Genomic DNA, 27549 nt, shown 5'->3' with positions numbered 1-27549 from the left:
GAAATATCCCTAGATTGAGAGATTTGTAACTTTTTTTGTAGAGTATCAGCCAGCTCACACATGTCAAAATAGTATTTAGATCTTTCTTTTCTAAAGGTCAAGTAAATGACTTCATAAGGCAAAATCCACCCTGCTTTTCAAGTGTAGCAGCAAAGAAATCCACAGATCATAAGTCATCCAGCAAAACTGAGTTGAACTTGGGTGATTAATGAAAGTTACAGAAAGGCTAATTTATTCATTCAGTGCTGGGAATAAGTAGTGGGCATGACGGTTTGTCTTGCTGCAATGACACTTTGCACAAACAGGCAGCCAAAGCAGAATGGACAATTGCAGCTGACCTTGGCTGTGTGGTGAAGGAGCTCAGGTGGGTTTTAGCTCTCTGGGTAAAGTTTGCTTTCTGCAGTTTGATGCCCAGAAATGCTTTGAGATGGCAAAGCTTCAGTAGGAGATGTAAAGTCTCAAACACAGCAAATGGAGGAAGGCATCACCTGATGTCCTGCTAGCCTTTCTGACAGGGAAGTTCTGGAGGCCTTGGAGCACAACAGAGCAGTTTTTGTGCCAGTGCTTTATCTGATCACAAGGCCACCCAAACTTTTATTGTTATTGGCCTTTTGGCCTAGATTGTCATGTCTCTTCTTGTCTCTTTAATATCTGACAAGTCTCTGCTGTATGTCCTACTAAATAGCACTTTGGAGCTGGGTTATGGCCTGTGGCTTGCTCTGTCTTCCCCCTGCACCAGAACCTGTCAGAGCACTGCTTTCCCTTATGTTCTCCCACCCTCCAACAGTTTGCAGGTCAGGAATTTCCTTAACCAATGGTGTTATCCTTGCGGTTAGCTCTTGATGGAATCTAGTATTAATTTTATCTCTTTGAGAAGCTAAGGAATACATGTGGTAATTAAGAAATATATCTTGTGCTGGCTTTTTCCCTGGCCCTCTGTGGACTGCCAAATTGCAGTGCTCAGGAACAGCTGGATTTTAGGAGGTGACAGGAGCAAGCTTGAAGATGAATTGTACTATCTGTCAGAGGCTGTCAAGGACCAGAGGAGTCGATGGGAGGGAGCTGCCTCTAAAACAAAGGCAGACCTGCCAGGCCACATTGTGAAGACTGCAATCCCAAGGAATGGTTACAGCAGAGCTGCCAGTTTATAAAATTAGATGTGGCATGAAGCAAGAAGTGAGCCAGTGGTACACAAGATAGCTGTGAGTAATGGGAAGAGTGTGTGAGGATTGTGGACAAGCAAAAAGGCAAGAAGTGGAAGCTGGGCCGCCTGTTACCTGGAAAGAAAACTTGAATGGAAAAAGGAAAAAAAAAAAAAAAGGCATATCTGATGGATCCCACATCAGGCAGTGTTGCTGACTGAAATGAGGGAAAGTTATTTGGCTTCAGAGATCAATAAGTCTGTATGAATACAGAAAAACAGTGCTGGAAATGGAATTTCTGCCAAATTCAAAATTAGCAAATGTGAGTGACAATTGTTAACAGATGTCAGATTTCTATTTATTTATTTGTTTTCCGGAATATTTATAGGTTTCATTTCCATCTTTTTTTGTATGTTCTTTCTGTTTTCTGAGGTGAAGAGAATTTGTATACCATCTCTGCAATGTGGCAACAATGTGACAATCTCTGGGTGAGATTATACATGACAAGAAAAAAATCTTTTTATGTTTATTGCTGCTGTAGATCTTACTTGGTTACAGAGTGGAATGTTATTAAACAACCTAGGTGATAGCAGAATAACCCCTCTACCCTCTTTGGACTAGTGTAGACCCTCATCACCCACCTAGTCTCTTTGCAGAGCCTGCTGATAAAATTTGTCCCTTCATTACCTCCAAAAGCTAAATAACTGTCAGAAAAGCCTGGGCCCTAGCATGACAATGGCAAAACCAGTCCCCTTTCCTGGAAGAGCCAAGGACTTTCAAGAACTTGCAACTTAAACATGTCACTGAGCTGCAGCAGCTCTGTGCTTCTGGATCCTTCCTGCAAGCTGACGGCTGCAGTGCAGTTCCAGAACTCTGCTCGGTCTCTCTGCTGATTCTCCACATTTTCAAGGAAAGCACCAAGGGAAAAGGAAGAGCTGTATAGTTTTGCGTCCAAGGTAGTCCTTTCAGTCCTGGCTGTTGACACCGTACTTGGTACAAAGAACACTGCAGAAATCCGTGCTAGCAGCTGTTTTCCCTATCAAAGCATTTTCCTTTGATGAAAGTGTCAGCTGGCTGAAAACTGTCTCCAGCCGTTAGACTTTCCACAGGGAAAGGTGGTGTTACTTTTATCACCAACAAAATTTGAGAGCCTTCGGATGTGGTACTTAACTGGCTTGCTTGACACATCCTAGTAACATTTCCAACAGCTTTTTTTTTTTTTTGTGAGTATCAGCTTAACTCTAATCTCCTAAATTTTCTATGCAGGGAAATAAAACAATACAAGGTGAAGGGTGGATTTTAATGTGCTTCTTCCCCAAAAGGGCAGATACTGTGTGTGCCCAGGGAGGGGGAAATGGGATGGGAAACAAGCTTACTTGTCTGTAGATTCAAAGGAAATTTGAAAATTGGTTCTCCATTTATGTGCAACTTCCTTGTGTAGGCAACTAGACCCTTGGCAAGGACATGTGCTTCACTTCAGGACTCTGGAGAATTTTACTTGACTCTCTGGTTTCCTTCCTGGAAATTTCATAGATGGGGAGGAGAGTAGTATACATGGATACTGACCAGAGAGTTTTCTTTCCATTTTAGAAATATATGACAGAGGGTGTTGAGACAAAATGATGGAATTAACATTTAATAAATCTCTTCTTCCACCCAAGCAAGACCGCACAAGATCTGTCAAAGACTTGACTGAGAGAGGAGCTTACCTTCTGATTTAAATCTTACTGCAAAAAAAGAAATCTGGACTTGAGGCTTCAAGCCACTGTCTGCAGCTACGGCTTATTCTGCTTAGTCAATGCTCTAGTATTTTGCAGAAACTGGAAGATAGTCACATATTTTTCAGTGTACAGATATTCAAAAGCCTGTCTTCATTTCAGTGCTGAATTTCTCTCAGCTGTGTGCAGGCAGGGGTGCCTTGCATAGTGCTGACTGCACCTGGCCACAGAACCGCATCTTCCATGTGCACTGTCAGGCTGCTCTGCTTAGTTGGCTCTGGAGGTTTCAGTGTCCTCCAATGAGTTACAACAGAGATGGACTTTGTCCAGAGATTCAGCCTTAATTTGAATTTACCACCTCCACTTTCAGAAGCTAGACTCCAAGGTTATTTTAGGAGTGTCTATGAATGTGTGATAATTCCTGTGTGTTTGTCTCAACAGGGTCTGACAGGCTCTCTTTTTTTTTTCCCTCCCCACCCTTGGCATAATGAATTGGAGTCACGATCACATAAAGCTATCTATTAGCTAACTTTTTCCAATGGTGACTTTGTTTTTCCAAAAGGTCATGAACTACACTGCTGCTTGCTGTTTACTTAAAGCAAAAGAATGTAGTCGCATATGTTCACAGATGTAAACCATAACTGGTCTGATACTGTACTGTGTATGACACTTTTTTTAAAATAACTGAAAACAGACTAGCACACATCACTTCAAAAGTTGAGTGTACAATGAGGAGGAAAAAAGCTGAGATACTTAAAAAAAAAAAAAAAGACACAACTTTTACCAAACATTGCAAGTAGTGTAAAGCAAATCAATGGATAACTTGTGTGAAGGTTCTGCCCAGCCAGGGCATGGCTAATTGATAAAGCTGAAACCCTGTTGTAAACATTTTGAAAGAGAAGCATACTGACATGAGGTCCCCTGATACAGTGTAACTGGAGCATATCTACAGAGAGTGCTTCTGAAAAAGGCAGGAATGACTTTCCAAAGTTCTGCTTAGTTGGTGATTCTTGAAGAAAATAGGTCAGATTCTTGATGGTTGTCTTGTTTAAGCAGCCTGTAGTGGCTGAAGATAATTTCAATATGTAGCTGAATGGGGTTTGTGTCTTCCTGCCAGAGGAGGCATGACTTTCAAATTAGAGTGAATCACACCAGTAAGTGTTTTCTGAGGTCCAGTTATGACAACTCTGTTCCAAAGGCTGAGGAGCACAAGACATTTCCAACCATCCAGCTCTCACTCCAGAACTGTCAAGTAATTTGGATAGTGTGGTTTCAGGGACCTGGATGAAGTTTCTGTTTGAAAAAAAAAAGTGATTGCTGCAGGTTTTAGTTTGAATTGCAGGACTGTGCAGAAAATCATCAGATTCTGGATAAGACACTGAGCAGACAAGGTGTGGAGGAAAATAAGCTGTGAAACATTGTAAAAGAGTAACATAAACTAAACCTTGGGAAGTAAAGTGGGAAGAAAATACTGTCATGATCTTTGCCTACCTTCAACAAAACGTTGGTGTTGAGATATCAGAGACTGACCCTGCATTTTAGCAGTTTACTCCACGCGTTGTGTAATGCTCAAGGGGACATAAACCATGTAACCCCAGGGTACATGTGTTTTTTGTGAAGGCTTCTGAAATGTCTGGCTCCTCTTCTGGTAATTCACAAATTGTCTGCACGTGCAGATCTTGCTGCTTACATCATAATATTTTTTTGTGTGAACTCTTCTTGTGTACTATCAGAAGGACGTGATTTCACCTTTGAGTATAAGAAATGAGGTTTACAGGAGGAAATAGGAGACCTAGTACAGGCCAGTAATTAACTTCCAATTTCTGTTTTTCCTAGGCTTATTAAAGATACTTGTATGTTGAGATAAGCTAGGTACATAGGTGTTGTTGCAAGTGAATATAACTGCATATCAATGACCATAGAAGTATGCAAAAATTCTCCACTCACTGTTGAGAATGCACATCACTAGGACCATTTCCCCTGGCAGTAACATACATTTCCTGCTAAATTATGTCCTACTTATGTCCATATTTACCTAGGTGGCTTAGTGTTTGCTTTGAAGCTATGGGGTTGCATTTGCAATTGTTTCCCTGGACAAATATTATGTGTTAGACTTGTTTGACAGGCAAACCAGCTCATTAACAAAGTGTACTGAAGAGAAATTGGCACATTGATGTCCTCTGAGCACTCATCTTCCTCTAGATTGAAGGGCTATGCTGTTAATAGTGAAGACATGTAAGGAAAGAGAATGATTAGCTAAAAATCAGCTTGGAGTAAGTTATAAGATGTAAGAATGCTGTGCTTTGGTGTTATTTAATGATGAACAGGGAGGAGTCCGTTGTTGGACTAAAAACTATGCAAAGAAGCTTGCTAGATGTGAACTGCCTTTCCTCTGGGGGGTGCCTATGACCCGACTGAACTAAAACTTTTTCTTCTTCTGAAGACCTGAGATCAGGATGAGTAATTAGCATAGGATTCTTAAAAATACCAGAGAAGAACGTATTCTTTAGATAACCCTCAAAACTTGTTGAAGGACAAAGGGCCCTTTAACAGAGCAAGACCCAAATTATTGAATTCCGTGGAGAATAGTTTCCACCATAGCTGCTGCCACAGGTCCGTGCTGTAGGGCTCTGTAAGATACTTGTTTATTTTCTTCTCCTGATTTATACGCTGTACTTTCCTCTCGAGCATTTATTTTAAGTCGTCCATCACAAAGAATTCTTTGTGACTAAGTAAAATAGATTGAGGCTCCTTTGGAGCACTTGGCTGTCTCTCTGACCATAAGGGAATTAATTGAAAAATTAGGCCCATCAAACCTCAACCTTTCTTTCTCTGGCCCCAGAACTTTTGTTCTCCTCTGGTCACTCTGCTTGGCAAAAGTATTCTTGTGGTGTTTTTTAAGGTATTTCAAGGAGGGTTTCAAACCAAGGACTTTTCTTAAAATAAATAAATAATATACTTACAAAGCAGTTCCTTCACTCTGCTGTGAATGTTATGTCATTGAGTATAGCAAGAAAAATATTTGTCCATTTAGGGAAGTAAAAAAGGAAAGCATTTAGCAGGAATCCATTTGAACTTAGAAGAAAATAGAAGGAATTTCTGCTTTGAAACAGGGATAATTGTGCTGACAGAGAGAGGCTGACTTCTTATGCCTGACTGGCTATTGTGATTGCATTACTCTATAAAATCTATTTCACAACTGTATGCAGTATAATGCTGCAAATGCAATCTGTTAGTTTCTATATGCAGTGTACTTAGCGGCATCAAAAAATGCAGCAGATTTCATGCGAAATAGAGAATAAGTCAGTAGAAGACTAAACAAGGCTCACAGTGTCATCCAAAGTCCACTGAATTTAATATCATGATTTGTATCAGACCCCAAAGTAAGCAACTTAAATTTATAGATGATCAGCATGTTAGTTTTCATACTGGGTTTCTAATAGAGTAGTAGATTTTTCCAACAAAGCTGAAAACTGACCTCATTGTTTTAGTCACAAGGGGGGGGAGGGAAGAACCTCAGGTTACACGTTAATTTCTATATCCATGATGCTACATAGTCATTTGAAATTACTAAATATTTTCCATAGGAAAAGTGCCATTCACATGTTTAGAAAGTAAGGCACTTCTAAAGATAATTTAACTGCTGTCAAGTTTAAAGAAGAAATCCACAAATGTTGCCTGTGAAAAAATAAATAGTGGATGAAAAACACTTTATAAGTACATTATTCCTATTCCAAATCATGAGCTATAGTTGGAAAAGACTACTAAAACAAATGTGATTTCTGTAAATGTAAACCAGCCGTCTCACGAAACATTTTTCAACTGCAGTTTGTAACCTATTCTTAGGCACAGTTAAGAGACTGATTTAATAGTAATGTAACTAAGGTTACACCATATGTGTGTACATAGGCACTAGATTCGTAGTAATCTCTGCTACATACTACAGCATGAATTACTGTGAATTTAGCAGCTATGAGGAATCTAGCTTAAAATAGAAGTGCAAGCATTGTACTGGGTATGTGCATCTGTGACCTTTGCAACAGTTTTGCTGGAGGACAGTGAATTGTTCAGCTGCTGTAAATCCACCGTGTTCCAAAACAGTCAGTGGATCCACATTCTTTCGCACAAGCTGATGCTCTCAGAGGATATTGTATTCTCTTATCATAATACTAATAGCAAAAGCATGTAAGTTGATTTATGAAGGGGAGTAGACTCATGAAAAGAACTGCTGGATCCCATTCTGTGAAATGAACTTCAGTTTAACTGGAAAAAAATAGGTCATTGTTTGCCAAAGAGGGTGCTTAGCAATAGATTCTGATATTCGTATTTGGGTGCCTCTGTGAAAGAGGTACCTCCTGAAAGAAGATCTTGATAACTGGATTGTCGTACTCATATTTGTGATCTGATTTGCAAATTTCTACCGGGCCATCCAAAAGAGTGCACAACTTTCAAGAAAAATAAGAACTGGACTCTCTCAGTGTAAATCCTTAAGTTTAATTCATTCTCCTGACATAATACGACAACTGCTTAAGATTTCCATTTGCTTGGACTTGCGGCTTATAGAAAAGAGGTGAAAGGAATAAAGAATTTGCGTAGGATTGAGTCTATGGAAACACAAGTGTCCAGAACGCACACATCCCTGGGAGCGATGGTGCTAATCAGCAGGCTGTCCTTGCACTGGCCTCTGCTTGTAGCAGCAGGTCGGTGGTATATTTCCTGCCATTTACCTCGGCTGGTCAGCGGTCCTGTGCCACTCATGTATGTTTATGCTACAGAGAGACCATGTGCTTTCCTATGTGCATTTACATACTGACACGATGTAGGATCTGGCCAGTGGTACATCAGAGATGCAGTTTGATGTTTTACGTAGCCATTTGGACTCTGGTGTGACACAAACTTTCACTCATCTCAAGAATGATAGGAAAATATTTTGCTTATTGAGGAGACCCTGCTTTTCCCTTGTGCATATGTTCTCCCTTCTCCCCCCTGCCCCATGGCAGTTTCAGTGCCAAGGCATTACACTGTGCATAGTTTGTTTATGCTGTGGGAAGTGTGGGGCAGCAAGTCATTCAGGTATTTGTATTCTTGTTCTACTAGCATTAGTCATGGTGTCAAGTCATTTCACATTCACATGAAATAACGCGTACTTCTACAAGAAGTACCAAGTGTCTTACACTACTGTGAACTGCAGCCTGTGAATCTGAGCCTGATACCTGAAGCAGGAATGTGGTAGGAATTTGAGGAGCACTGAGTAATGGGTAGTTTATGCTGTGGTGAAACAAGGAAAGTACTCCTGACTCTGTCATCAAAGGGAGCTTTGTCTGCATAAGCAGCCCTGAATCCTTTTGTATGGGATTTGGTGCTCTTTGCTGCAGTGGACAGGCAGCAATATCAGCCCTTTCAACAGCAGACTTCAGCCAAGTCTATGACTTCCTCCAAAGCTGATTCCTCCCTTGTAATTTTTCACTGGGAAATTTCCCAGAATATTGTAGTCTTTCTTGCCCAAGGAGTACTTTGAACTACTATTTATTTAATCACATTTTTTAATCACTTAAAAGTAACCTTGAGTGGCTTCGTGGTGTTGGCCTGAAAGTAAGTTGATGCGCTTTTTCTACCTGCACATTGCAAGCCGTGTTGCAACAGAGGTAAAACCAATGTGCCATAAAGACAAATTAAAGTACTGCAATAGGGTATAACACTTGCTGAAAAGGGACTAAAAACATTTGCTGCAACTATGTTTTCTGTTCCGAAATCTCATTATCCAAAAGGACTTTCAGAAAGGCACTGAGCTGTGTTTAGCCCACCCATTGTGCCCTGGCCTGAGAGCACCAGTGGTTCAATGAGCAGAGCAGTCAGCTATGAAATACAAAACTTTTCTGTTTGAGTGTGATCTGTGTTGACAGGCAGGATGTGCATGCTGTAAAGTAATCCACTGGTAAGCAGTTCTGCTGAAGAGTTTACGAACATTATGGTGTTCTCCTATCAGCCAGGTATGTAGAGACTCCATCACTAGGAGCTGGAGCATGCAGAAGGAGTGACCCTATGTGAGAACAAAGTTACTGTACTGGAAAACAGAAAGATAGTCTGGTTATGAAATGATGTGAGTTGTTGGGATATGAGAAAATTTGCATAATCATTCACAGTGACATCAATTCTATCTGTAGTAGATTGCAATTACAAAATATTCTCATTTTGATTTATGTATTTTTAATATATAAAATTCATTTGGTTTATGTCATAAGTACCTCTCCAGGAGTATCTGCATATTCCGTTATAATTCATAGTTTTCCACTAAGATAGCCCCAAACTAATCAGAGCTTTACAAGCTAATCAGCTCATACTGTCACAAGTGGCATAATGCAAGTAATTACGCTTTAATTCAACTTCTAAACAAGGAGGAGAAGAAATCAGGTTGGACAAAACCAAGCTTATTGTGAGTTCGTGAATTGGTAATGATGATTAACAGAGGATCTCTGGGAGAAGATGTGGTTAGATCTCTTGCCTGTCACCCTTTCATTGGGCATGGTGGAAAAATGAGCACGCATGCTCCTGTGGTTTGTTCACCTCGCCAGCAGCCAAGCTGCCACACAGCTGCTTGCTCATTTGTGCACCTTCACCCCAGGGGGATATGGGATGAAAATAAGAACAAAATCAAGAAAACTCGTGGGTTGAGATAAAAACAGCTCAGTAAGTAAAGAGGGGAAAAAAAACAAGCTTGGCAAGGGAAATCACTCACTACCTCCAAGAGGCAGACCAATGCCCAGCAGGTCCTGCATCCTCTTCTAATCAAATCTGTTTTCATATCCATGTATTCAAAAATATTTTCTATCTGAGGCAATCTCACTATTAAACGTGTCCTGTTTTTCTATGTATTATGCACACATTTGAGGGAACGGACAATGTTTATCTAAAAGTATATAATAACAGTGAGCTAAGATTCCCACGTTATCTTTTTCATTGCTACTGGCTTATGGTAAATGTATGGACAATAATTGTTTAATATTTAAATGGAGATATGGAAGGGGAGATGACATAAGCACAACATAGTTTTGCTAGAGAAGCTACCTTTTAGTAGAGATTTATTTTAGAAAAATGCTTCTGTAATTTGGCTGACAGTTCAACCAGACTGAAGGAGAAAATCTCTGTAACCTTGCCAGTCAATCCAGGTGAGAGAGGAACATTTGAAAGTAAAGGAAAGTAGTAAAAGCTCCACCACTGTGTTATAAATTGATAAAATTGATAATATAGTGCCTGCTCTATGTCAGATATCACAAACCAAGCAGACTCGTTTCCCTGGAAGGTACAAGAATATCAAGGCCGATGTACCCCTTTATTTAACACAGGTATAAATTATTTCTAAGATGTGTCCGTTAGGCTACTTAGAAGGCAGTCACTAATTCTGTTGAATTAAAATTTGTTTCAGGAATAGATGTATTAGGTTTCACTTGTATATTTGATTTTGCTGTTCTGCAGAAATAATGAAGGGCTTAAAAAAGGTAAATTGGGATAAGACTCAGGTGCACGCAGTCTGCTCAGCTCTGCAGTTTAACTTCCTTGGAAATGAAATTGAGATCTAATGTGCCAGAAGAGAGCACATCTGGGTTGTAAATGCACACACTTTCCTATTGCTCTGGACAGAGCCTATTGTAATACCAGGATTTCTCCCTATTCCAAGAAATTCTGCATGCTACAGGACTTTTAAATCTTACTATTTTTAGGTATTTACCTAGTCTGTAAATTAAAAGAACTGTAGATGAGGCTGAATATATCTATATACAATATAGATATTTTAAGTCAGTAAAAGTATGCTCTTGTATACTACATAGTGTCCTTTGGCAATGAGTTCCATCAGTATAAGTCCCAGACATTAACACGATACAAAAATCATTAAAACTGTTACAGAAGCTTTTTAAGATTAGGTTATATACTCCTGGATTTTTAGCTGGAGGATATGAGAAGAAATATCAGGTCTCCAGTGAAACCAACTGCTAGCTAAATGTACTAGAAATGGGAGAACTTGGTTTGTTCTTCAGGAGCTGGCAATTTACAATCTGAATGTGAAATGTGCTCTCTAACGTGCTGCAGAACTGAACACCAGCCTCCGTTTGCTGCGTTAGTCAAACAGCTGTAGGCTGGCCCAGGGTGCCAAATGGATGTGACCTATATTAGCAGCCTGAAAACATTTGCTGAAATGAAATGTAAGATATTGAATATTTTCACAAGGGTTTATTTGAGAGTATTATATACTCTCTTCTTTTGAGAGTGTTATATGCTCTCAAAGAAAAGGAAAATAGTAAAACATGCATTACTTCTCAGTCTCCTACTATTTAAAGGATTTATTACTGTTTGATACCTTTCCCCCCCTTCTTCTTTAAATCTTCCACTCTGTCTTTTTTCTTCCCCTTTTTGTTGCCAAATATTTATCTGTTTAAAGTATAAATACTGTATTTCTTCCTTTTCAGCACTAAAAGAATCCCTGGTGGCTCTCAACCGTGTCATACTGTGTTATTCTTGTTATAAATGTTTTTCCTTCAATTGGGTCATCGTAAAGAACTTTATTGATTGCATGTGAAGGACATGAGCTACATTGCCGAGATATTTTTGATATCTTATTAGTCTTTCTATATTTGTGGATTCCCTTATTTTCCTTCTATACGAGTGATGCACTCATTGTTTTTATGGAGAATATGTGAAGCTAGATGCACCACTGGAGAATAATTTGTTTTGCTGATTTATCTCTCAGAGTTTTATAATAGGCATATGTGTAGGTGAAATGCTCCTAAAATTGCGCAGTATGGGATGTTGAAGGATTCTTGGAAACGGGTGAGGAAAAACCCAGGCAGGTTCCCTTCTACGTATAGTGATGGTTGCAAGTCTGGGTAGTTGGAGTAAATACAGACACTATTTTATTTATTTATTTATTTTTGAGAAAAAGCTCTGTTAAATAAAATACTAAAGAGAAAATAAGAAGAACAAAATCATGAAAACTCATGGATCAAGATAAAAACAGTTTAACAGGTGAAGGAAAGAATGGGAAGAAAAAAAAAATCAAAGGAAATCACTCACCACCTCGCACAGGCAGATCAATGCCCAGCCAGTCTCTGACCAGCAGCCAACTTGGAAGCCCCACCCTTCTTCTGCTACTGCAGTTTTTACTGCAGAGTTTGATGGTACTTGCCATGGAATATCCCTCTGGCCAGCTTGGGTCAGCTGTTCCAACTTTGTCTCTTTGCAATTCTCTTGCCCACCTCCAGCCTAGTTGCTGTGGGGGCAGAGTGGAAAAATGAGAGCCCTGACACTGCAAGCAATAGCCAAAACAGTGGTGTGTTATCAGCACTCTTCTAGCCATAAACCCAAAACACAGCACCGGATGGGCTGCTATGAAGAAAGTTAACTCCATTCCAGCCAGACTAAATACAGCCCTGAATCATACTGCTTTTTATTTTAGTTTATCTTTGTGTATCTGAGTTTACAAACTACAGTTTCCTGTTTCCTTTGGGATAATTTTCTTGCTGCAAAGGCATTGAAAGCTCAGTTTTCCATAGGTGATAACCACATCTCATTGCTGCTGTTATTCCTTGTCCTATTCACTTGCCATATTTATGTTTCTATACTGTTTTCCTCTAGCATGCTGGGGCTTTTATTTTCTTATGTTAGCAGCCAAATTTGTTTTGCTCAAACTGGCTTACTTTCTTCTTGGTGTATGTGATATCTCTTCACAGCTGCTTCAAAACTGTGCGTTTAGGGCCAGTAGGAAGGGTTACTAGTACTTCCCTTAGTTTTATTCAGTCCCCAAATGTCTCTTAAATCTGTCTCCTTTATGGTTGCTTATCTGTCCAGCATCTCCAAATGATCTCCTTTAAAACAGATGCAGGCCTGTGGCTTGGCTTGGGCTTACAGGCATAGAGAATATATGCTTACGCTATGCTACTTGTCAAAATCATTATTATGAGATTCTGTGGCGATGTTGCATCCCCATTCAATTTTGCTACCAGACAAGGTGTGTCTGTTTTTTAATCAAGATGACATGTATAATGTCTAGCTCTAGACTTTATTTTGTTGTATGGTTTGCATGTCCTCATTTTTCTTGGGGCGTTTGTAAGCAACTAACTTTTGCTTTCACTGTCATATTTCCCCATGACTGGAACCCACTTAATTCCTTCAGTTTCTCAATGTCTTTATTTAAAAGGACAGCCGACGTCCATGGTCATCTTTGCACAGCAGTTCTTTCAGATTACTGGTTTTAGCAGCTGGATACCAATTTCACTCTCTAATTCACAGTACCAAGAAGTATTTGTAACCTTTATTTGCCTGTGAGAACGGCCCCAACCTCGCATTGACCTACTCATACCTATTGCTCTGACAAGTTCTCCTTTCCCAGCTTCAGATGTTCTCATAGCTCTCAAAGCGACAGTTGATTCCTTGTTCTCAGGTCAGTTACAAACTTCTCTGCAGCTTTTCTGCCTTTTACTTTCTTTTTATACTTTTAGGTTAGAAAGATTTATGTTCCATTTTACATAGATTGGAAATAGTCATAGAATTTGCACCGTTCTCCTGCATTGACTGAAAGATACTGTATTCAGGGAATCTGCAAAGAGGAAATCTTTAATCTGTTTTCCTTTCCTCAGCATCCATGATTTTGAGCTACTCCCTGGGCTTCTCTCTGAGGAGAAAACGTTTAGGTTTGTTTCAAATTTCATCACCTTTATGAGAAAATGAAATGTTCCAGTTACTTTAAAATGTTTAAAATTCAAAGCTGCTATTGATCCTGTGCATGGTTTTTGTATGTTGTCTTAAGTGTGGAAGGTGCATTACAGAATAGACATCAATAAATTTCCTACCCCGAATCTGGTTGGAAAAAATACTGCAGTACAGATAAAACGTTGTAGAGGGATCGTGAATCTTTTGGCAATGAGGCTGTTGATTGATAAGTTAATTTATTTATTTAATGTTGTGGTATCGTTTGTAGGTGCACTTTTATGGGTATTCATATATAAAGCAAGTCACAAGATTTTGTGAGAACTCTGTAGAGAACCTGAGCCTGTGGCAACTGAGATGATAATGAAAGCTAAAAAATACTGCTTATGAGATAAAGTGGGGGAGGGTAACGTTTTAGTCCAGGAAAGAAAAAGCTGAGTGAAGATAAACATTAAAATATTAGAATCATTCTAAGGAGAACAGTGATAAGTTGTCCTTGTCCACTGGACATGGGGAAATTAGTTTAATATACAGGAAGGAAAATGGAAGCCTGGTATGAGAAAAGATCATCTAATTTTGCAGGCTTTGAAATGCTGGAGTATCCAGAGAGGCTGAGCAACTTCCCTCAGTGATGCTGGACAAAGACATACCAGGATAGACCAGACCTGTTCCAGGAGCCCATTCTGCCTTCCATCTCTCCAAGTCTGTTATTGTTCTCTTTTCATACTGACACAACTTGTAATGCTACACTATAGGCAACATTATTCCTGTTAGTTTTTGCTCTTACAGAAAGCTGATTCTTAATATAATTATTCTTTGAATAATAACAACAGTATAAATCTTCTGTTTTTTTAATTTGCCGAATTTTATTATTATTTATTTTTGGATGCCTAGCTTGGGGATACTCATTTCTTTGTTGTTGTTGTTCAGCTGATTTTTTTCCTGAAATTGTCACAATTCATTCTCGCAATTTATTTTGACTTTTGCAGTATATTGTATCGTTATTCAAGTTCCAGCTCCTGGCAGCGTATGATCAAGTGAAAATACTGCTTCTGATTTTTCTAAACTAGCATTTTTATTTTTTGTGGTGGTACTGTGAATCACAGTGAAGATTCAAAAAGCAAAATCAAAGGTAAACAAATTATTTTTGAAATGTATTATGGTCTGAAGGCAATCTCACAGTTTTGACTGCTCACATCATGATTTTGATGTAGACAGTGCTGAGCCTGTTTAGGCTATGCTCAGAGTTATTTTGATGTATTTTCACAGTGTTTCAGATAGGAGAGCTGTTGTGCATATATGTGAGTTCTTGTTTCAATTCCTATGTAGCAGACAGGAAATTCTCTCATTTGTGCAAATGGCAAATGTGCCTGTTTTTGTTAAAGCAAAACAAAAGATTGTCAGGACAAGGATTTTGCAGATGGAAATAACTTCATACTGATACAAGTTGCTTTCATTGAAATCTGCTGAAAGTTGCTCTGCATTTGATTTACATCATTTGGCTTTTTAAGTTGGACTGTTTGTTTGCAGCATACTGTCTCTTCTAAGGAGCATTCTCAGTGGATAAATAGCAGAACTGGATTAGAACTCCCTCTGCTATATTGGGGTTTCATTTTAGGGGGAAGAAAAATGGGAGAATACCATGTTTTATATATGTATAGCAAATTGTTATGAAATATTTCTGCCTTGCATATGAGAAAAAAAAAACACTCATATATTCAGCTTTTCCCTGGAATTTGGATATGTAATAGTTGTAATTTTTTTCTTTATTTTTGTCTGTCCATATTTTAGGTTGAAATAGAAAAGCATTTCTCCCATTCATTTATCTCATACTCAGAACAACAATTTTTCTGATTCATTTTACTGGTGGTTTTAAAAACAGGTATTTTCTTGTGTGCAGAGTATTCTGAGCCTCAAACTTCTTGTCCCTCAAATATGAATTCCAAAAAACCAATGCAACAGATTATTATTCATTAATTATTAAATATTTAGTGTGTTCAAGAATTAGGGATCAACTTATCCCCTATTAGAGTCACTTGCCTTCAAAGGGGTTAGATTTGATCTAAGAAGCTGGGTTATTTCCTTTCCATGGATTGGACAGAGAATGTTTTCCCCATACATTTTATTTACCATAGGCCGAAATATTATAATACCTGTGTAAAACCTTGTTAAAGTTCTTCTGAGATCTGCAGAAGTCGAATGAAATAAGATCTCCAGAGTTTGGCTCAGTATTTCTCCAGAATACACCTTTGGGTAAAGATGTCTTTTGTAAACAGTGAGAATGTAACACAGTCTAGGTTTGCCGTCTTTCATGTTGTGGCAACCTCAGAGCAAAATCAGCCAAGATTGAAAAACATGCCTGTCTTCTCATTGTCTCTCAACCTTTAATTTTTCAGTTCTGCAAGGGGTATAGGAGTCTGGCCTTGACCCAGTCAACTTTTTGGACTTTGTGAGTTGTCACCTGTATAAACACTCAGGTATGGTTTGGCATTTCCTGTGTTCAAACCCTGAAACATTAAGATCTTGCTCATAATCATATCTACTATACCAGAAAAAAAGGTGCCTAAGCTGAAAATTTCTGGAAACTGAAAAGTTTTTTTTGTTTGTTTGTTTGTTTTTTTTTTTGTTTGTTTTTGGAAAAGCACCTCACTCTTGCTCTCTCATCATGTGCTTTCTTAACCATCAGTTACTGATTGTGACTGAGAGATGGACCTGTGACCTGACCTTGTACCACTGACGTTAAAAACTTCAGGTGCTCTTTTTCTGGCTGAAATGTCACTTCCTCAGCTGACAGGAGCAGGTCTTTGCATCTTTAAAATCTAGAAATGAGTATGTAGCATACTTTACCTTACCAAGCAAATAATTTCTGAAAGCCATGAGGCTGTCAAACATACCTTTAGTCTTGGTGTAGCAAACTGCCAGGTTTCCAGCACACAGAGTAAAATCCCGGTGGCACTAATGCCAGTGGCTCCATGAATTTATCTTTATTATTTTCATGGGATTAAGTGTTTTAGTTAGGTTCAAAATTTTAGTGTCTTGCTTGTCTCTAAATTCAATCAATTCCAAATGATAAGTAGGAAACAAATACCTTCATAAACAAATTGTAAAGGAGATAGGAAATAATAAGAGAACTACTCATATTAATACAAGGAAATCTCTCATTGCTTTAAACCACTTGAGTATATTTAATGGCAGTGCCATATCTGATATGATGGGAAAGGATCTCAGTGACAACTTAAAAACATTGTTGGTATACACACAGTTAATATTCTTAGGATATGTGTTTTCTTCCGGAGTTCATTTCTGGAGTGATCATGGTAATTATTGTTAAATACAGTCAAGAACTGACAGTAATTGTAACTGTAATGAAGGATTGTTTCAAGAACCCTCACAGAAACTTCCCAGTTCACTCCACTAGAGATGAGCAGGTTGGCTGGCAGTAAATCACACTTTTTAAGTAAGGGTTGAATACCTTTTATTTGTAATGATATTTAATCAGGTAAGAGTAAAAAAATGTCAGAGAACATTACATTTGATTGATACTTCACATGATTAATAATGGATGAAATTCGGAGGTTCTTACTGGGTTTTTGGTTCAGTGCTCCACTTCGGTGGAAGTTTGCCTGAATAAACATTAAGTAACAACTGATCCTGAACCTCAAAATGTGACCCAGTAATACTTACCACTTATCTGGTGCTTTAAACTTCCAGAGCTCTTCTGTGGGTCAGATCTTGAACACAAAGGGGCTATTGAAATGAGCCTAATTTGTTCAATTAACCTGTTAAATCTGTGCATGCAAGGCAGTCAGAGGCCCACTGTGGTTTTGGAGAGGGGTTACTCAGATCCAGCAATTTACAGTATGTTGAGAATCCCACGGAGTTTATGTCCAAGCAGGGGACTTGTTGGACCCCTACTCCGTATGGAATAATAAATCACATGGTGCTATTTCAACTGGAAAAATGTATTAACATGTCCGCTGCTCCAGCTGGAGAGAATAAAATCATAATGGCTTGTGATAAATTGCTTATATTTCCATTTGTTAAAATACCATTTGTGAAATGTTTTTTCCTCTCTAGTTGAAACCTCAATGACACTTGGGAAGGGCTCTTTATAATGCACCATCTATGCAAACTGGAGGAATATTAAAGGTCTAATTAAAAGCATAAGTCACTAAAGTTGATTAGAATGGAAACTAGGCCTAATTTCATGCAAGATCCATTAAAGGCAGCCAAGGTTGTAGCAGAGACAAAAAGGCTGAAGAGCTGCTATATTTAGATGGGGGGAAAAAAAGGTACACTAAAGCAAGAGTACCATGGAAAGGAGGTGAAGCGTGAAAATGACAAAGGGAAGAGGAAGCAGGAACTAAAGAGGGGATTACTGTTTCTGGATTCCTGTCACATTGAAGACTTCTCTGAGGTGGGGGTAAGCTAAGCAGGGTTTGCCCAGAATCATGGTGAGTGCTGCACTGATCCTGTTTTCATGGAGGCAAAAGTGCCAGATGGCTTCTGCAACGATGATTCAAGTAGTTCTCTCACACCCTGTCTAGGAGGCAAGATGGAGCCCAGGTGCTACCAGTGGCACCAGGCAAAATCGATTTTGCATGACAGTGGTATTCTTATTGTCCACCTGCAAAGGCAGTTTTCAGTTAGTTTGAACTGCCCAGCAGGCTGATTCTTCTGCCTGGCACTCCCATCCTGAACGTCACCTTGAGAGTGTAGCTGCCGCTGGCTAGTTCCTGTGAAAGCAGTAGGGGCAGAGCAGAGACGGGGAAATTGCTCACATTGCTCTGTATGGACTGGGAATGGAAATTTGTTGTTCTGCCCATACCAGGTGAAGAGATGTGCAGAGCTCTACACACCTTTTGTTTGAAGTGCAAGCAGCAAGCCTAAATATTTATCCTTCAAAAATCAGTGACACAATTGGGTTTGTTTTCAATATCTCTTTTGATATCATTCCAGTATTACTGTTATTGGCAGCTATTGTGGGAATAGAAATGTTGTTTTTGCAGTGTTACATTGTATAGAAGGAAGGAATGTGGTATTGAGATATGCTTACAGTGATAAGAAAGCTCAGCAGGTGACCTCCTAAAATGCAGACAACCAGACTCCTTAGAGCAATCAGGTAAAAATCACTATGTTAAGTCAAGCCAGATAAGGGGAGAAAACATTACCATCTCAAAAACAGGCCAGAAACTGAAGGCCAGGCATTGCCTGTGAAGCATCAGATAGATTGTGAACCTGGATTACCCACTCCAGTGGGGAAACAGGGGAGGGTCCTGTCATCAAAAAGTACATAAACTGTGTTTTTGGAACTAGTAGGTGCGCTCTCCTGCTTGTGGGGCGCCCGCCATTGCAATCGCGAATAAATTACTACTTCACTGAGATCCTCGCCTGAGCCTAAGTTATTGGCTACGGAGTGTTTCTCACAATTTGGGGGCTCGCCCGGGATCCAGTCACCTACCGGGGAGCCCCACCGCCGCAGCAGCAGGAAGGCATGCCCCGCTGATTTCAGCGGTCCTGTGCATCGACGGTAGCGGTTCTGCGGAGAGCTGACAGAGGGCCAGAGACTGATGAAAGAGGCAGGATCCGTGAAGTAGTGGGGAAAGGAAGAAGGTAGGCACTCCGGGTTTTAAGAATTGATCCGGTAACTCTGTGCACAGACCAAGGTAAGAAATATTAAGTATTGCCTTGGGGGTCGGGTGAGACTCTGTGTGATGTGTGATTGAGACGTACTTTTGTACGGAGCGAGTGTGGAGTCCTGATCCGCGGTTCCGTAACTCCGCGAGGGGCGCGGCCGGAGACGGACGAAGCGTGAGATAAGGGAGAGAAAGGAAGAGTCTCGGGAAATTTGGTGTATGGTAAGCCCTTGCACAGGGAAGTGCTTGGCAATACACCAGGGAAATTTGGTGTGCGGTAAGCCTCGCACGGGGAAGTGCTTGGCAGTACACCAGGGAAATTTGGTGTACAGTAATCCTTGCACGGGGAAGTGCTCGGAAGTACACCAGGGAATCTGGTAAACTCATAGGTGTGCGGTAGCCCTTGCACGGGGAAGTGCTTGGCAGTACACCCCCATTTTCCAGAATAGGAAAAATGGGAAATATGAGTTCCAGGGGACAGGGAGATATCCCTGGGGGAGTGCCTACCGAAAGTTCTTCCTGAAGAATTATAAGAAATTGGAAAAATAATCTCAAAATTGGAGGAGATGGTAAAAAAAAAATATATGGTTAAATATTGTGTATTAGTCTGGACAAAAGAACCAATTAAGGAAACAGCAGTATTTTGGCCAAAATACGGGCCTGATGAAAATTCAGGCTTGAAATTTATGTGTAAACAATAAGATTCCTTTTTTTTTTTGGAGGAGGAGCCAAGTTATGCTCCCTATAATCCTAATATTGCACCGGTGGCAGCAGCAGTCACTCCAGGAAAGGAGACAGGGACTGCAATTAACACTGTCCCTAGAGAAGAGCGTACTCTAGGCTCTGGCAAGAATTAGAACAAGGTAGAAGAGGTACTGAGAATTTTGCCTTCCCTGATACTAACAGTACTAACACTAACTGTGTATCCTCTTAAGTGAACTTCCCCCCCTCCTTACCAGCAGAGAGGTTAGGAGTTTACTAGGACCTAACTTATACTCTTCGGGAGGGGGAATTATGTATATAAATATGTTGTTTACAGGGAAAGAAATGGGAATGATCAGGAGGAGAGCTGCTATACAAAAATGGGAAAGAACTCATCCTCCAGGACCAGGGGTAATACCGGCAGGGCAGAAATAACCACTTGCTGATCCTGGCTGGAAGAATAATAGTGTGCAACACAGAAATCATGAGAGACTTGGGGTCAGAATGAGAAAGTACTTGGGGATGAATGCTGAGGACCCGGTATCCCAAGGGCTCTTGAAAGCTCATTTTGTGATTGAAGCCTGGCAAGATGCACAGAAAATGCTCCAGAAGGTGGGGGGGATGTAGTGAACAGTCACTGGGGGGCCCTCCTGTGGGAGGCCCTGAACGTGTGTGTCAAGAGGGGAGATGAGAAGGAAAAGCAGAGAGTGAAACTAATGGTATTGACAGTGTAGCAAGTAGTCAGGCAGAGGGCTGGAGAAAGAGGAAGAAAATCTTCAGGGGGAGTCAGGGCCAGGATGGAAAAGAGAGGAAGAGAGATGAAGGAATGGCAGGCAAGGAAAGCTACCCGTGTTGCGGCCTGAATCTTAGCAGAGACAGGCTTTGATGGGATGTTTTAAGTGTGGGCAGGCTGGCCACTTCAGGTAGGAATATCCGGAGTGGAAGAAGGAGGAGAGAAGGAAAATGGGATGAGGGAGAAAGGTATGGAATTAAGTTGGCTAATGACTGAGACTTTGGTGAAAGTACAGGCTGGAGAAAGATAAGAAGAAGTGTTAAAAAGGGTTATTGAAGGTGTTAAAGGTGGGGTATGTAATGTTTGACAGAGCTGTTTTTTTGAATGAGTTGGGAAAGTTGAATGAGCAGGGAAAGAGGATGTAGGCATTATCTAAGTAACAGTCTAGAAGTTTTGGTATATTTGCTGTGGTGTTTGGTCAGGTTCCCAAGTATCGAGAAGGGGGGGGGATGGGGGGGGGGCAGCCTGCTCCACCAGGGGCGTCTCCACAGGCCACAGGGGGCTTCGGCTCCGGCACCTGGAGCGCCTCCACCCCCTCTTTCTGTGCTGACTTTGGTGTCTGCGGGGAGGTTTCTCACTCCTCACTCTCCCAGCTGCTGTTGAGCAGCAGGTTTTTATTTGTTCGTTTTTGTGGATGTGCTCTCACAGAGGCACGGACTGTGTTGCTCATGGCTTGGCTCTGGGCAGCGGTGGGCCCCTCTGGGGCCGGATGAAATTGTCCCTTATCTGCCACGGGGAGGTTTCTGGATTCTCCTCGTGGGGGCTGCCACTGCAGCCCCCCCCCAAACCTTGCCATCAAACACAATACACAGGGGCAGCTAGGTCATTACTGGCCTGTAAAGTATCAGGGATTAAATTAACTAATGAAACCCTAGAAAGTGATGGGGGTAGATGGGGGCTGGGATAACAGTGCCACCTTTGGGGGATACCAAGCTGAGACTAGGGGATAAAATGATCTCTAGGCAATTATTGTATGTACCCAAGGCAGGGACTAACTTGTTGGGAAGGGATTTGATGATGAAATTGGGCATTCAAATAGTAAATTGGTAGACTGGAATAACAGTGGTATTAATGGAGTGCTCTCGGGCCCTGAGAGCAAAGATATATTCACCTCTGACTGGAAAGACTCTGAAGTGGGGGCGGAAGCAACAATACATATGGACAGTTTTACCTCAGGGGTTTACAGGGCCTCCGATTAATTTGGGCAAAGTTCTAGAACAGATTTTGGAGCAATTCCAACCTCCCAAGGAGGAATTTCTATTACAAAATGTGTATGATCGTTTATTGTCAGGACAGGAGAAAACAGTTGTGAAGGAAGCTACTAACAAGCTATTCAACTTTCTGGGAAAGCAGGGCTTGGGAGTATTGAAAAATAAATTACAATACGTAGAAAGAGAAGTCAGGTATTTAAGGCATCTAATGTCTGAGGGAAAACTGAGAATAAATCCAGAGAGGATTCAGGGAATTGTTGAAAACTAAGAAAGAACTAAAAAGTTTTTAAGAGAGATTTCTTTAAGGAATCAGGAGCCACGAAGCCTGAGGGAAAATGGATACTCCCTGATGGGAGAGAAATGCTGAATAAAGCACCAATGAGGCAAATATGATGTTTTACATCAAGAGAGTCATTGGGAGATGCAAGCAATGTGTGATGTTGTGCTAAGAAAGTATGTCTGTGTAGGAATATACACTTTAGTGAAGCAAATATGCAGAGGATGTACCATATGTCAAAAGGCAAATAAAAAGGTCATTTGTAACTAACCTAGAGGGGGACGGGAGCCAGGGATTCGACCTTTACAAAGTATACAGGTAGACTTTACTGAGTTACATAAAGGAGGGAGATTTAAGTACTTGTTTGTCCTAATTGACCACGTGACTGGATGGGTGTAAGCTTTCCCCTCTGTATCTGCCACTGCAAACACGGTGGCTAAGGTATCACCGGAGCAAATAGTCCCTAGATATGGGATAGCTGAAAACATTGATTCAGATCAAGGAAATAATTTCACTTCACAAGTACTGCAAGGGTTAATGCAGGCCTTAGAGATTGAGTGGGCTTTTCACACCCCCTGGCACCCCTCCTCTTCTGGGAAGGCAAAGCGAATGAACCAGACATTAAAGAAGCAATTAACTAAATTAGTGTTAAAAACCCAACTTCCTTGGGTAAAATGTTTACTTTTAGCACTCCTCCAGGTTCAAACAGCACCAAGAAACGATATAGGAATTTCACCATATGAGATGCTGTTCGGATTACCCTATCTGGGCAGAAGAGATGAGATACCACAATTCGAAACGAGAGTTTTCTTAAGAACTGTATTCTGGGGTTGTCCTCTTCTTTGTCATTTCTCAGGACCCGTGGGAAATTGGGTCCTGATTCAGACCTGGAAAGGATCAACTCCGGCCCGAATGGGAAGGACACTTCCAAGTACTACTAACCACTGAAACAGCCATAGGAACTGCGGAAAAAGGTTGGACTCACTATACTCGAGTGAAGGCATCCATCGACCCTAGTACCTGGGAAGCTGTTCCTACAGAAGACTTGTTGAAAGCTGAAATCGAAGAGAAAAATCTCATAGTGGACTCTGAGCGGGATAAGAGCTTGCGATTGTAAACTAACCTTTTATTTTCACAGGTAACTAATGAGTGTGACTTGTGATTGAGAGAAAGGACTGGCCTATAGTGAATTGAAGTGTTCCCAAGGGGGGTTTGTTATGGTAGTAGTGTATATCTTATTCTTTGTATTGATAATTATTTGGAAACCTAAGGTTTAAAAATAATGACAGGGAAAAATCAATTATTAATTTTGTTTTTAGTGATTGTAGGCCTCAGAGAAAGCCTTGGTCAATTGGCAACTTGGAAAAGGCATGACCAGATAATAGTAAGACGGGATACCCCATAAAAATATGGGTGAATGTGACAGAGGGTTATGTACCACAATCTGTCATGTTTGATGCTTGTGAGGTGTTAGCTTGTGGAGATTTAAATGCCCAACGACAATTGAGCAGAGAGAACAAATAACTGGTAGAGACCCAACAGCCAGATTGAGAATAGCTGTATGGAAACGATCCTCTATTTCCATCAGAGAAAGGGAGAAACTCAAGGAGAAAACAGGAGAGAAAACAGGAGGCCCTCTTTGAAATGCGGCAGTTCAAACATTTGAGATTGAAACAGGGTATGGGGATGTGAATGCCTGGATAGAATGGGTCAAATATACTGTCCAGAGTCTCAACCATAGCAATTGCTATGCTTGTGCCTCGGGATGACCGATTGCCCAGATCGTGCCCTGCCCATTGGGGTGGACCGAGGATTCCCAGGGAATGCGATGTATGATTGCATTGTACCAAGAAAAGACTGCCTGGGGAAATGAGGCCTGTAAGTCTCTCTCTTTGCTATTCCCTTCCTTGCACGATAGCAATATCAGGGCTCCCCCTGTATTCTCCACAGCTATAGGTAACCATACAGCTTGCCTCTCACGGCAGGGTGTGAGTGCTACCCAGCATCTGGGAGAATTTGCCTTGTGCACGAGGACCTTGAATGCTACCGAGGACTTGATGGGAAACTATTCAAGACTTGAGATCCCCAGGGCAGATCTCTGGTGGTACTGTGGAGGGAAGATCTTACGGTCCATCCTGCCATCTAACTGGGGAGGCACTTGTGCACTTGTTCAATTAGCTATACCCTTCACCCTGGCATTTGAAAGAGAAACATCACAAATACCCAGAAGAAGTAAAAGAAGCTTAGGAGTATCATTTGATGATAGAGCGTACATAGATTCTATTGGGGTGCCTAGAGGAGTTCCTGGTGTAAAGCCAGGAATCAAATTGCTACAGGGTTTGAGTCACTGTTCTGGTGGGTAACAATTAATAAAAATGTGGATTGGATTAATTATATCTATTATAATCAGCAGAGATTCATAAACTATACAAGAGATGCGATAAGAGGAATCGCTGAACAACTAGATGCCACCAGCAAAATGGCTTGGGAAAACAGAATAGCATTAGATATGATTCTTGCGGAGAAAGGTGGTGTGTGCGTGATGCTGGGCAACCGTTGTTGTACTTTTATCCCTAACAATACTGCCCCGGATGGCACAGTAACTAGAGCATTGCAAGGGCTTACCACCCTTGCCAATGAATTGGCAGAAAACTCAGGAGCAGACACTTCCATCACAGGATGGTTGGAATCTTGGTTTGGTAAATGGAAAGGGATGGTAGTGTCCATATTTACATCCTTGATTGTAGTTGCAGGAGTTTTGACAGCCATTGGTTGTCGCATTATCCCCTGTGTAAGGGGACTTGTCCAGCGGTTTACTGAAACTGCACTTTTGAAACAAATGACCATGGATCCACCACCCTACTCAGATAAGATGATGATATTAGAGGAAATGGAAAGCAAAGAACGTGAAGAAGAGGAAGACATCTACCAAATTACATCTTAGAGAAAAATTTTGCAAAAATCAACAAATTATAAAAAGAGAAAAGGGGGGAATTGTGGGAATAGAAATGTTGTTTTTGCAGTGTTACATTGTATAGAAGGAAGGAATGTGGTATTGAGATATGCTTACAGTGATAAGAAAGCTCAGCAGGTGACCTCCTAAAATGCAGACAACCAGACTCCTTAGAGCAATCAGGTGAAAATCACTATGTTAAGTCAAGCCAGATAAGGGGAGAAAACATTACCATCTCAAAAACAGGCCAGAAACTGAAGGCCAGGCATTGCCTGTGAAGCATCAGATAGATTGTGAACCTGGATTACCCACTCCAGTGGGGAAACAGGGGAGGGTCCTGTCATCAAAAAGTATATAAACTGTGTTTTTGGAACTAGTAGGTGCGCTCTCCTGCTTGTGGGGCGCCCGCCATTGCAATCGCGAATAAATTACTACTTCACTGAGATCCTCGCCTGAGCCTAAGTTGTTGGCTACAGAGTGTTTCTCACACTATCATGCTGTTTTCCCGTTCATCCAGAGATTTCTACACGCTGACAGCAGCTTCACATATTAATTCCTAGCAGCATCCCTGCAGCCAGCTCTGTCGTCACAATTGCTCAGCCATTTGACTTGCTGTGGTTATTGGTTTGATGGATTACAATCAGGATTTTGATCTCAGAGCAGCTTTGCAATAGCAATGCTGAGCATGACAAATGATATCTTCCTGAACCCACAGTCTGGAAAACTGCTAGCATTTCATCTTGCTTGACCACTGTGCAGCTTTCTATTTTGTTAATCACAACACTTTGATAAAGTGATTGTAGCCAATTGATGGTATTCCCGGAACAAGTACCAGAACTGCATTTTACTGTACCTCGAAGTCCTACCTTAGATTTTATTCTAAATCTGGTGTTTTATCCTTTCATAGAGATATTTTTGAAGAAATATGTGTAAGCCTCTCTTTTTTTCTTATTGCTTCTCTTGTTTGGGGTTTTGTTTTTGAAAATGCAGCTTATTCCATTACATAATTTAGCTGAAGTTAACTGCTTCCTAGCCTGCTTCAGTACAGTTCAATACTTCTTGGACTTAGGGCTTGGTATTGCACAAAGTTTGCAAACCGTAATTTATATCTGTTGCTTACAGAAACACAAATACACAGCAGGCATTTGGTGTGATCCTCTTCATCATGTGTTAATATACAGTACACACATCTCTTATTTCTCGTTTGGAAGATAAAACTTCAGCAATTCTGGCATAGATTTAACAAATCCTACAGAGTCCTGGAGATCTCATAGGCAACAAGGGTGAACCCTTTAAGTACTGAAGCAAGATCTACATAGGAGAAAAAGAACAGTGAAGTCTTCCCATTGTTCCCTGTGGACATTACCATCATTTTGAGAGGTCTGTTAGACATGCCTCCTATTGTTCAATTTTCTGTTTTTAACAAAATAATAGATTATGTGGATTTGATTTGTGAAGTTGCCAAACCTCTTCAGGTATCTCAAGTATGGAACTTTTGCAGATTTACTCTCTGATGAGAAAGTTATTTGCACTTCTGCTTTGTATTTATAGTCTAATTACGTGAGGTGTAGGAGGCAGAAGAATGGTGACTGCTTTGAAATTCAGCTTGGCAGCCGCAGCATTTATTTGTTCACAATGGCATGTTCTCTTCTGTGGTTCTTAAAGATCTTGTTGACAAGTAAAGTTCACAAAGATAGTACATTGATTTTTTTTCCGTAGTTAAGTCAGGCTTGTTAGTTGTGGAGTTATACCATTGATCCCATGGTTTGTGGGGATCAAGATAAAGTTTCTGAACTATGCCTGCAAAACACTGTCAGCTGTTACTGTAATGCTACTGCTGCCGCTAATAAGTGTTGAATGCTGCATGGGAGCTGTAGGAATGTTGGGGGTCTGCACATAAATTTTCCAGTATTTTTTTTGATACTGAATATCCAGTTTAGAGTTCAAGTGGAGTCATTTTTGCAACCATAAACAATGATGCATACTGAAAAGCTGTTTATTTTAACATAAAAAACCTGTTCCACTTCAAAGGGCGTATTTGAAGCTGGGAATTGAATGACGTAACTGCTGCAGCTTGCAGCTTCCTTATGTCTCCTTCTGGCTCACTTTCTCTCTTTCTCTCCCTGTTTCTACTGGGTGATTAACTCTTACTTTGCTGTAGACAAAACACAGATTGTCTGGTGTTGTGACATTGTGGGGAGAAATAGCTAAATACTTTGTTATTATGTGGCAAATGCAGCAGGGTAAACTCACATGACATGATGAGTTTTACAGGAGGGATCAGGCCATTCAGGTAACTGTTTCCTCCAAGACCTACATGAGCAAACTATACTCACTGTTGGATAGAAAAGACCATCCCAGGTCCATCCAGATCTTTCATGATGCTCCTACACCCACAAAGGCTTCACAGTACCACCAG

General features: G+C 40.6%; 1 long non-coding RNA gene across 22 annotated transcripts in view; it reads left to right on the top strand.

Annotated features, from left to right (window-relative positions):
• The window catches only part of LOC310891460, a 68984-nt gene that overhangs the window by 36888 nt on the left and 4547 nt on the right, over positions 1–27549 (top strand). For 11 of the 22 annotated variants that reach the window (XR_014577585.1, XR_014577586.1, XR_014577587.1 and 8 more), the window contains 2 exons: positions 13489–13542; positions 14141–25568. This is a non-coding gene — a long non-coding RNA (uncharacterized lncRNA). The other 11 variants (XR_014577591.1, XR_014577597.1, XR_014577601.1 and 8 more) reach the window with 7 other exon arrangements.

Source organism: Anser anser (assembly GCF_964211835.1).
Source record: "Anser anser genome assembly, contig: HAP1_SCAFFOLD_403, whole genome shotgun sequence".
Taxonomy (NCBI): Eukaryota; Metazoa; Chordata; class Aves; order Anseriformes; family Anatidae; genus Anser; species Anser anser.
Note: the sequence above shows the minus strand (reverse complement) of the source record. Positions and strands in the feature narration are given on the sequence as shown.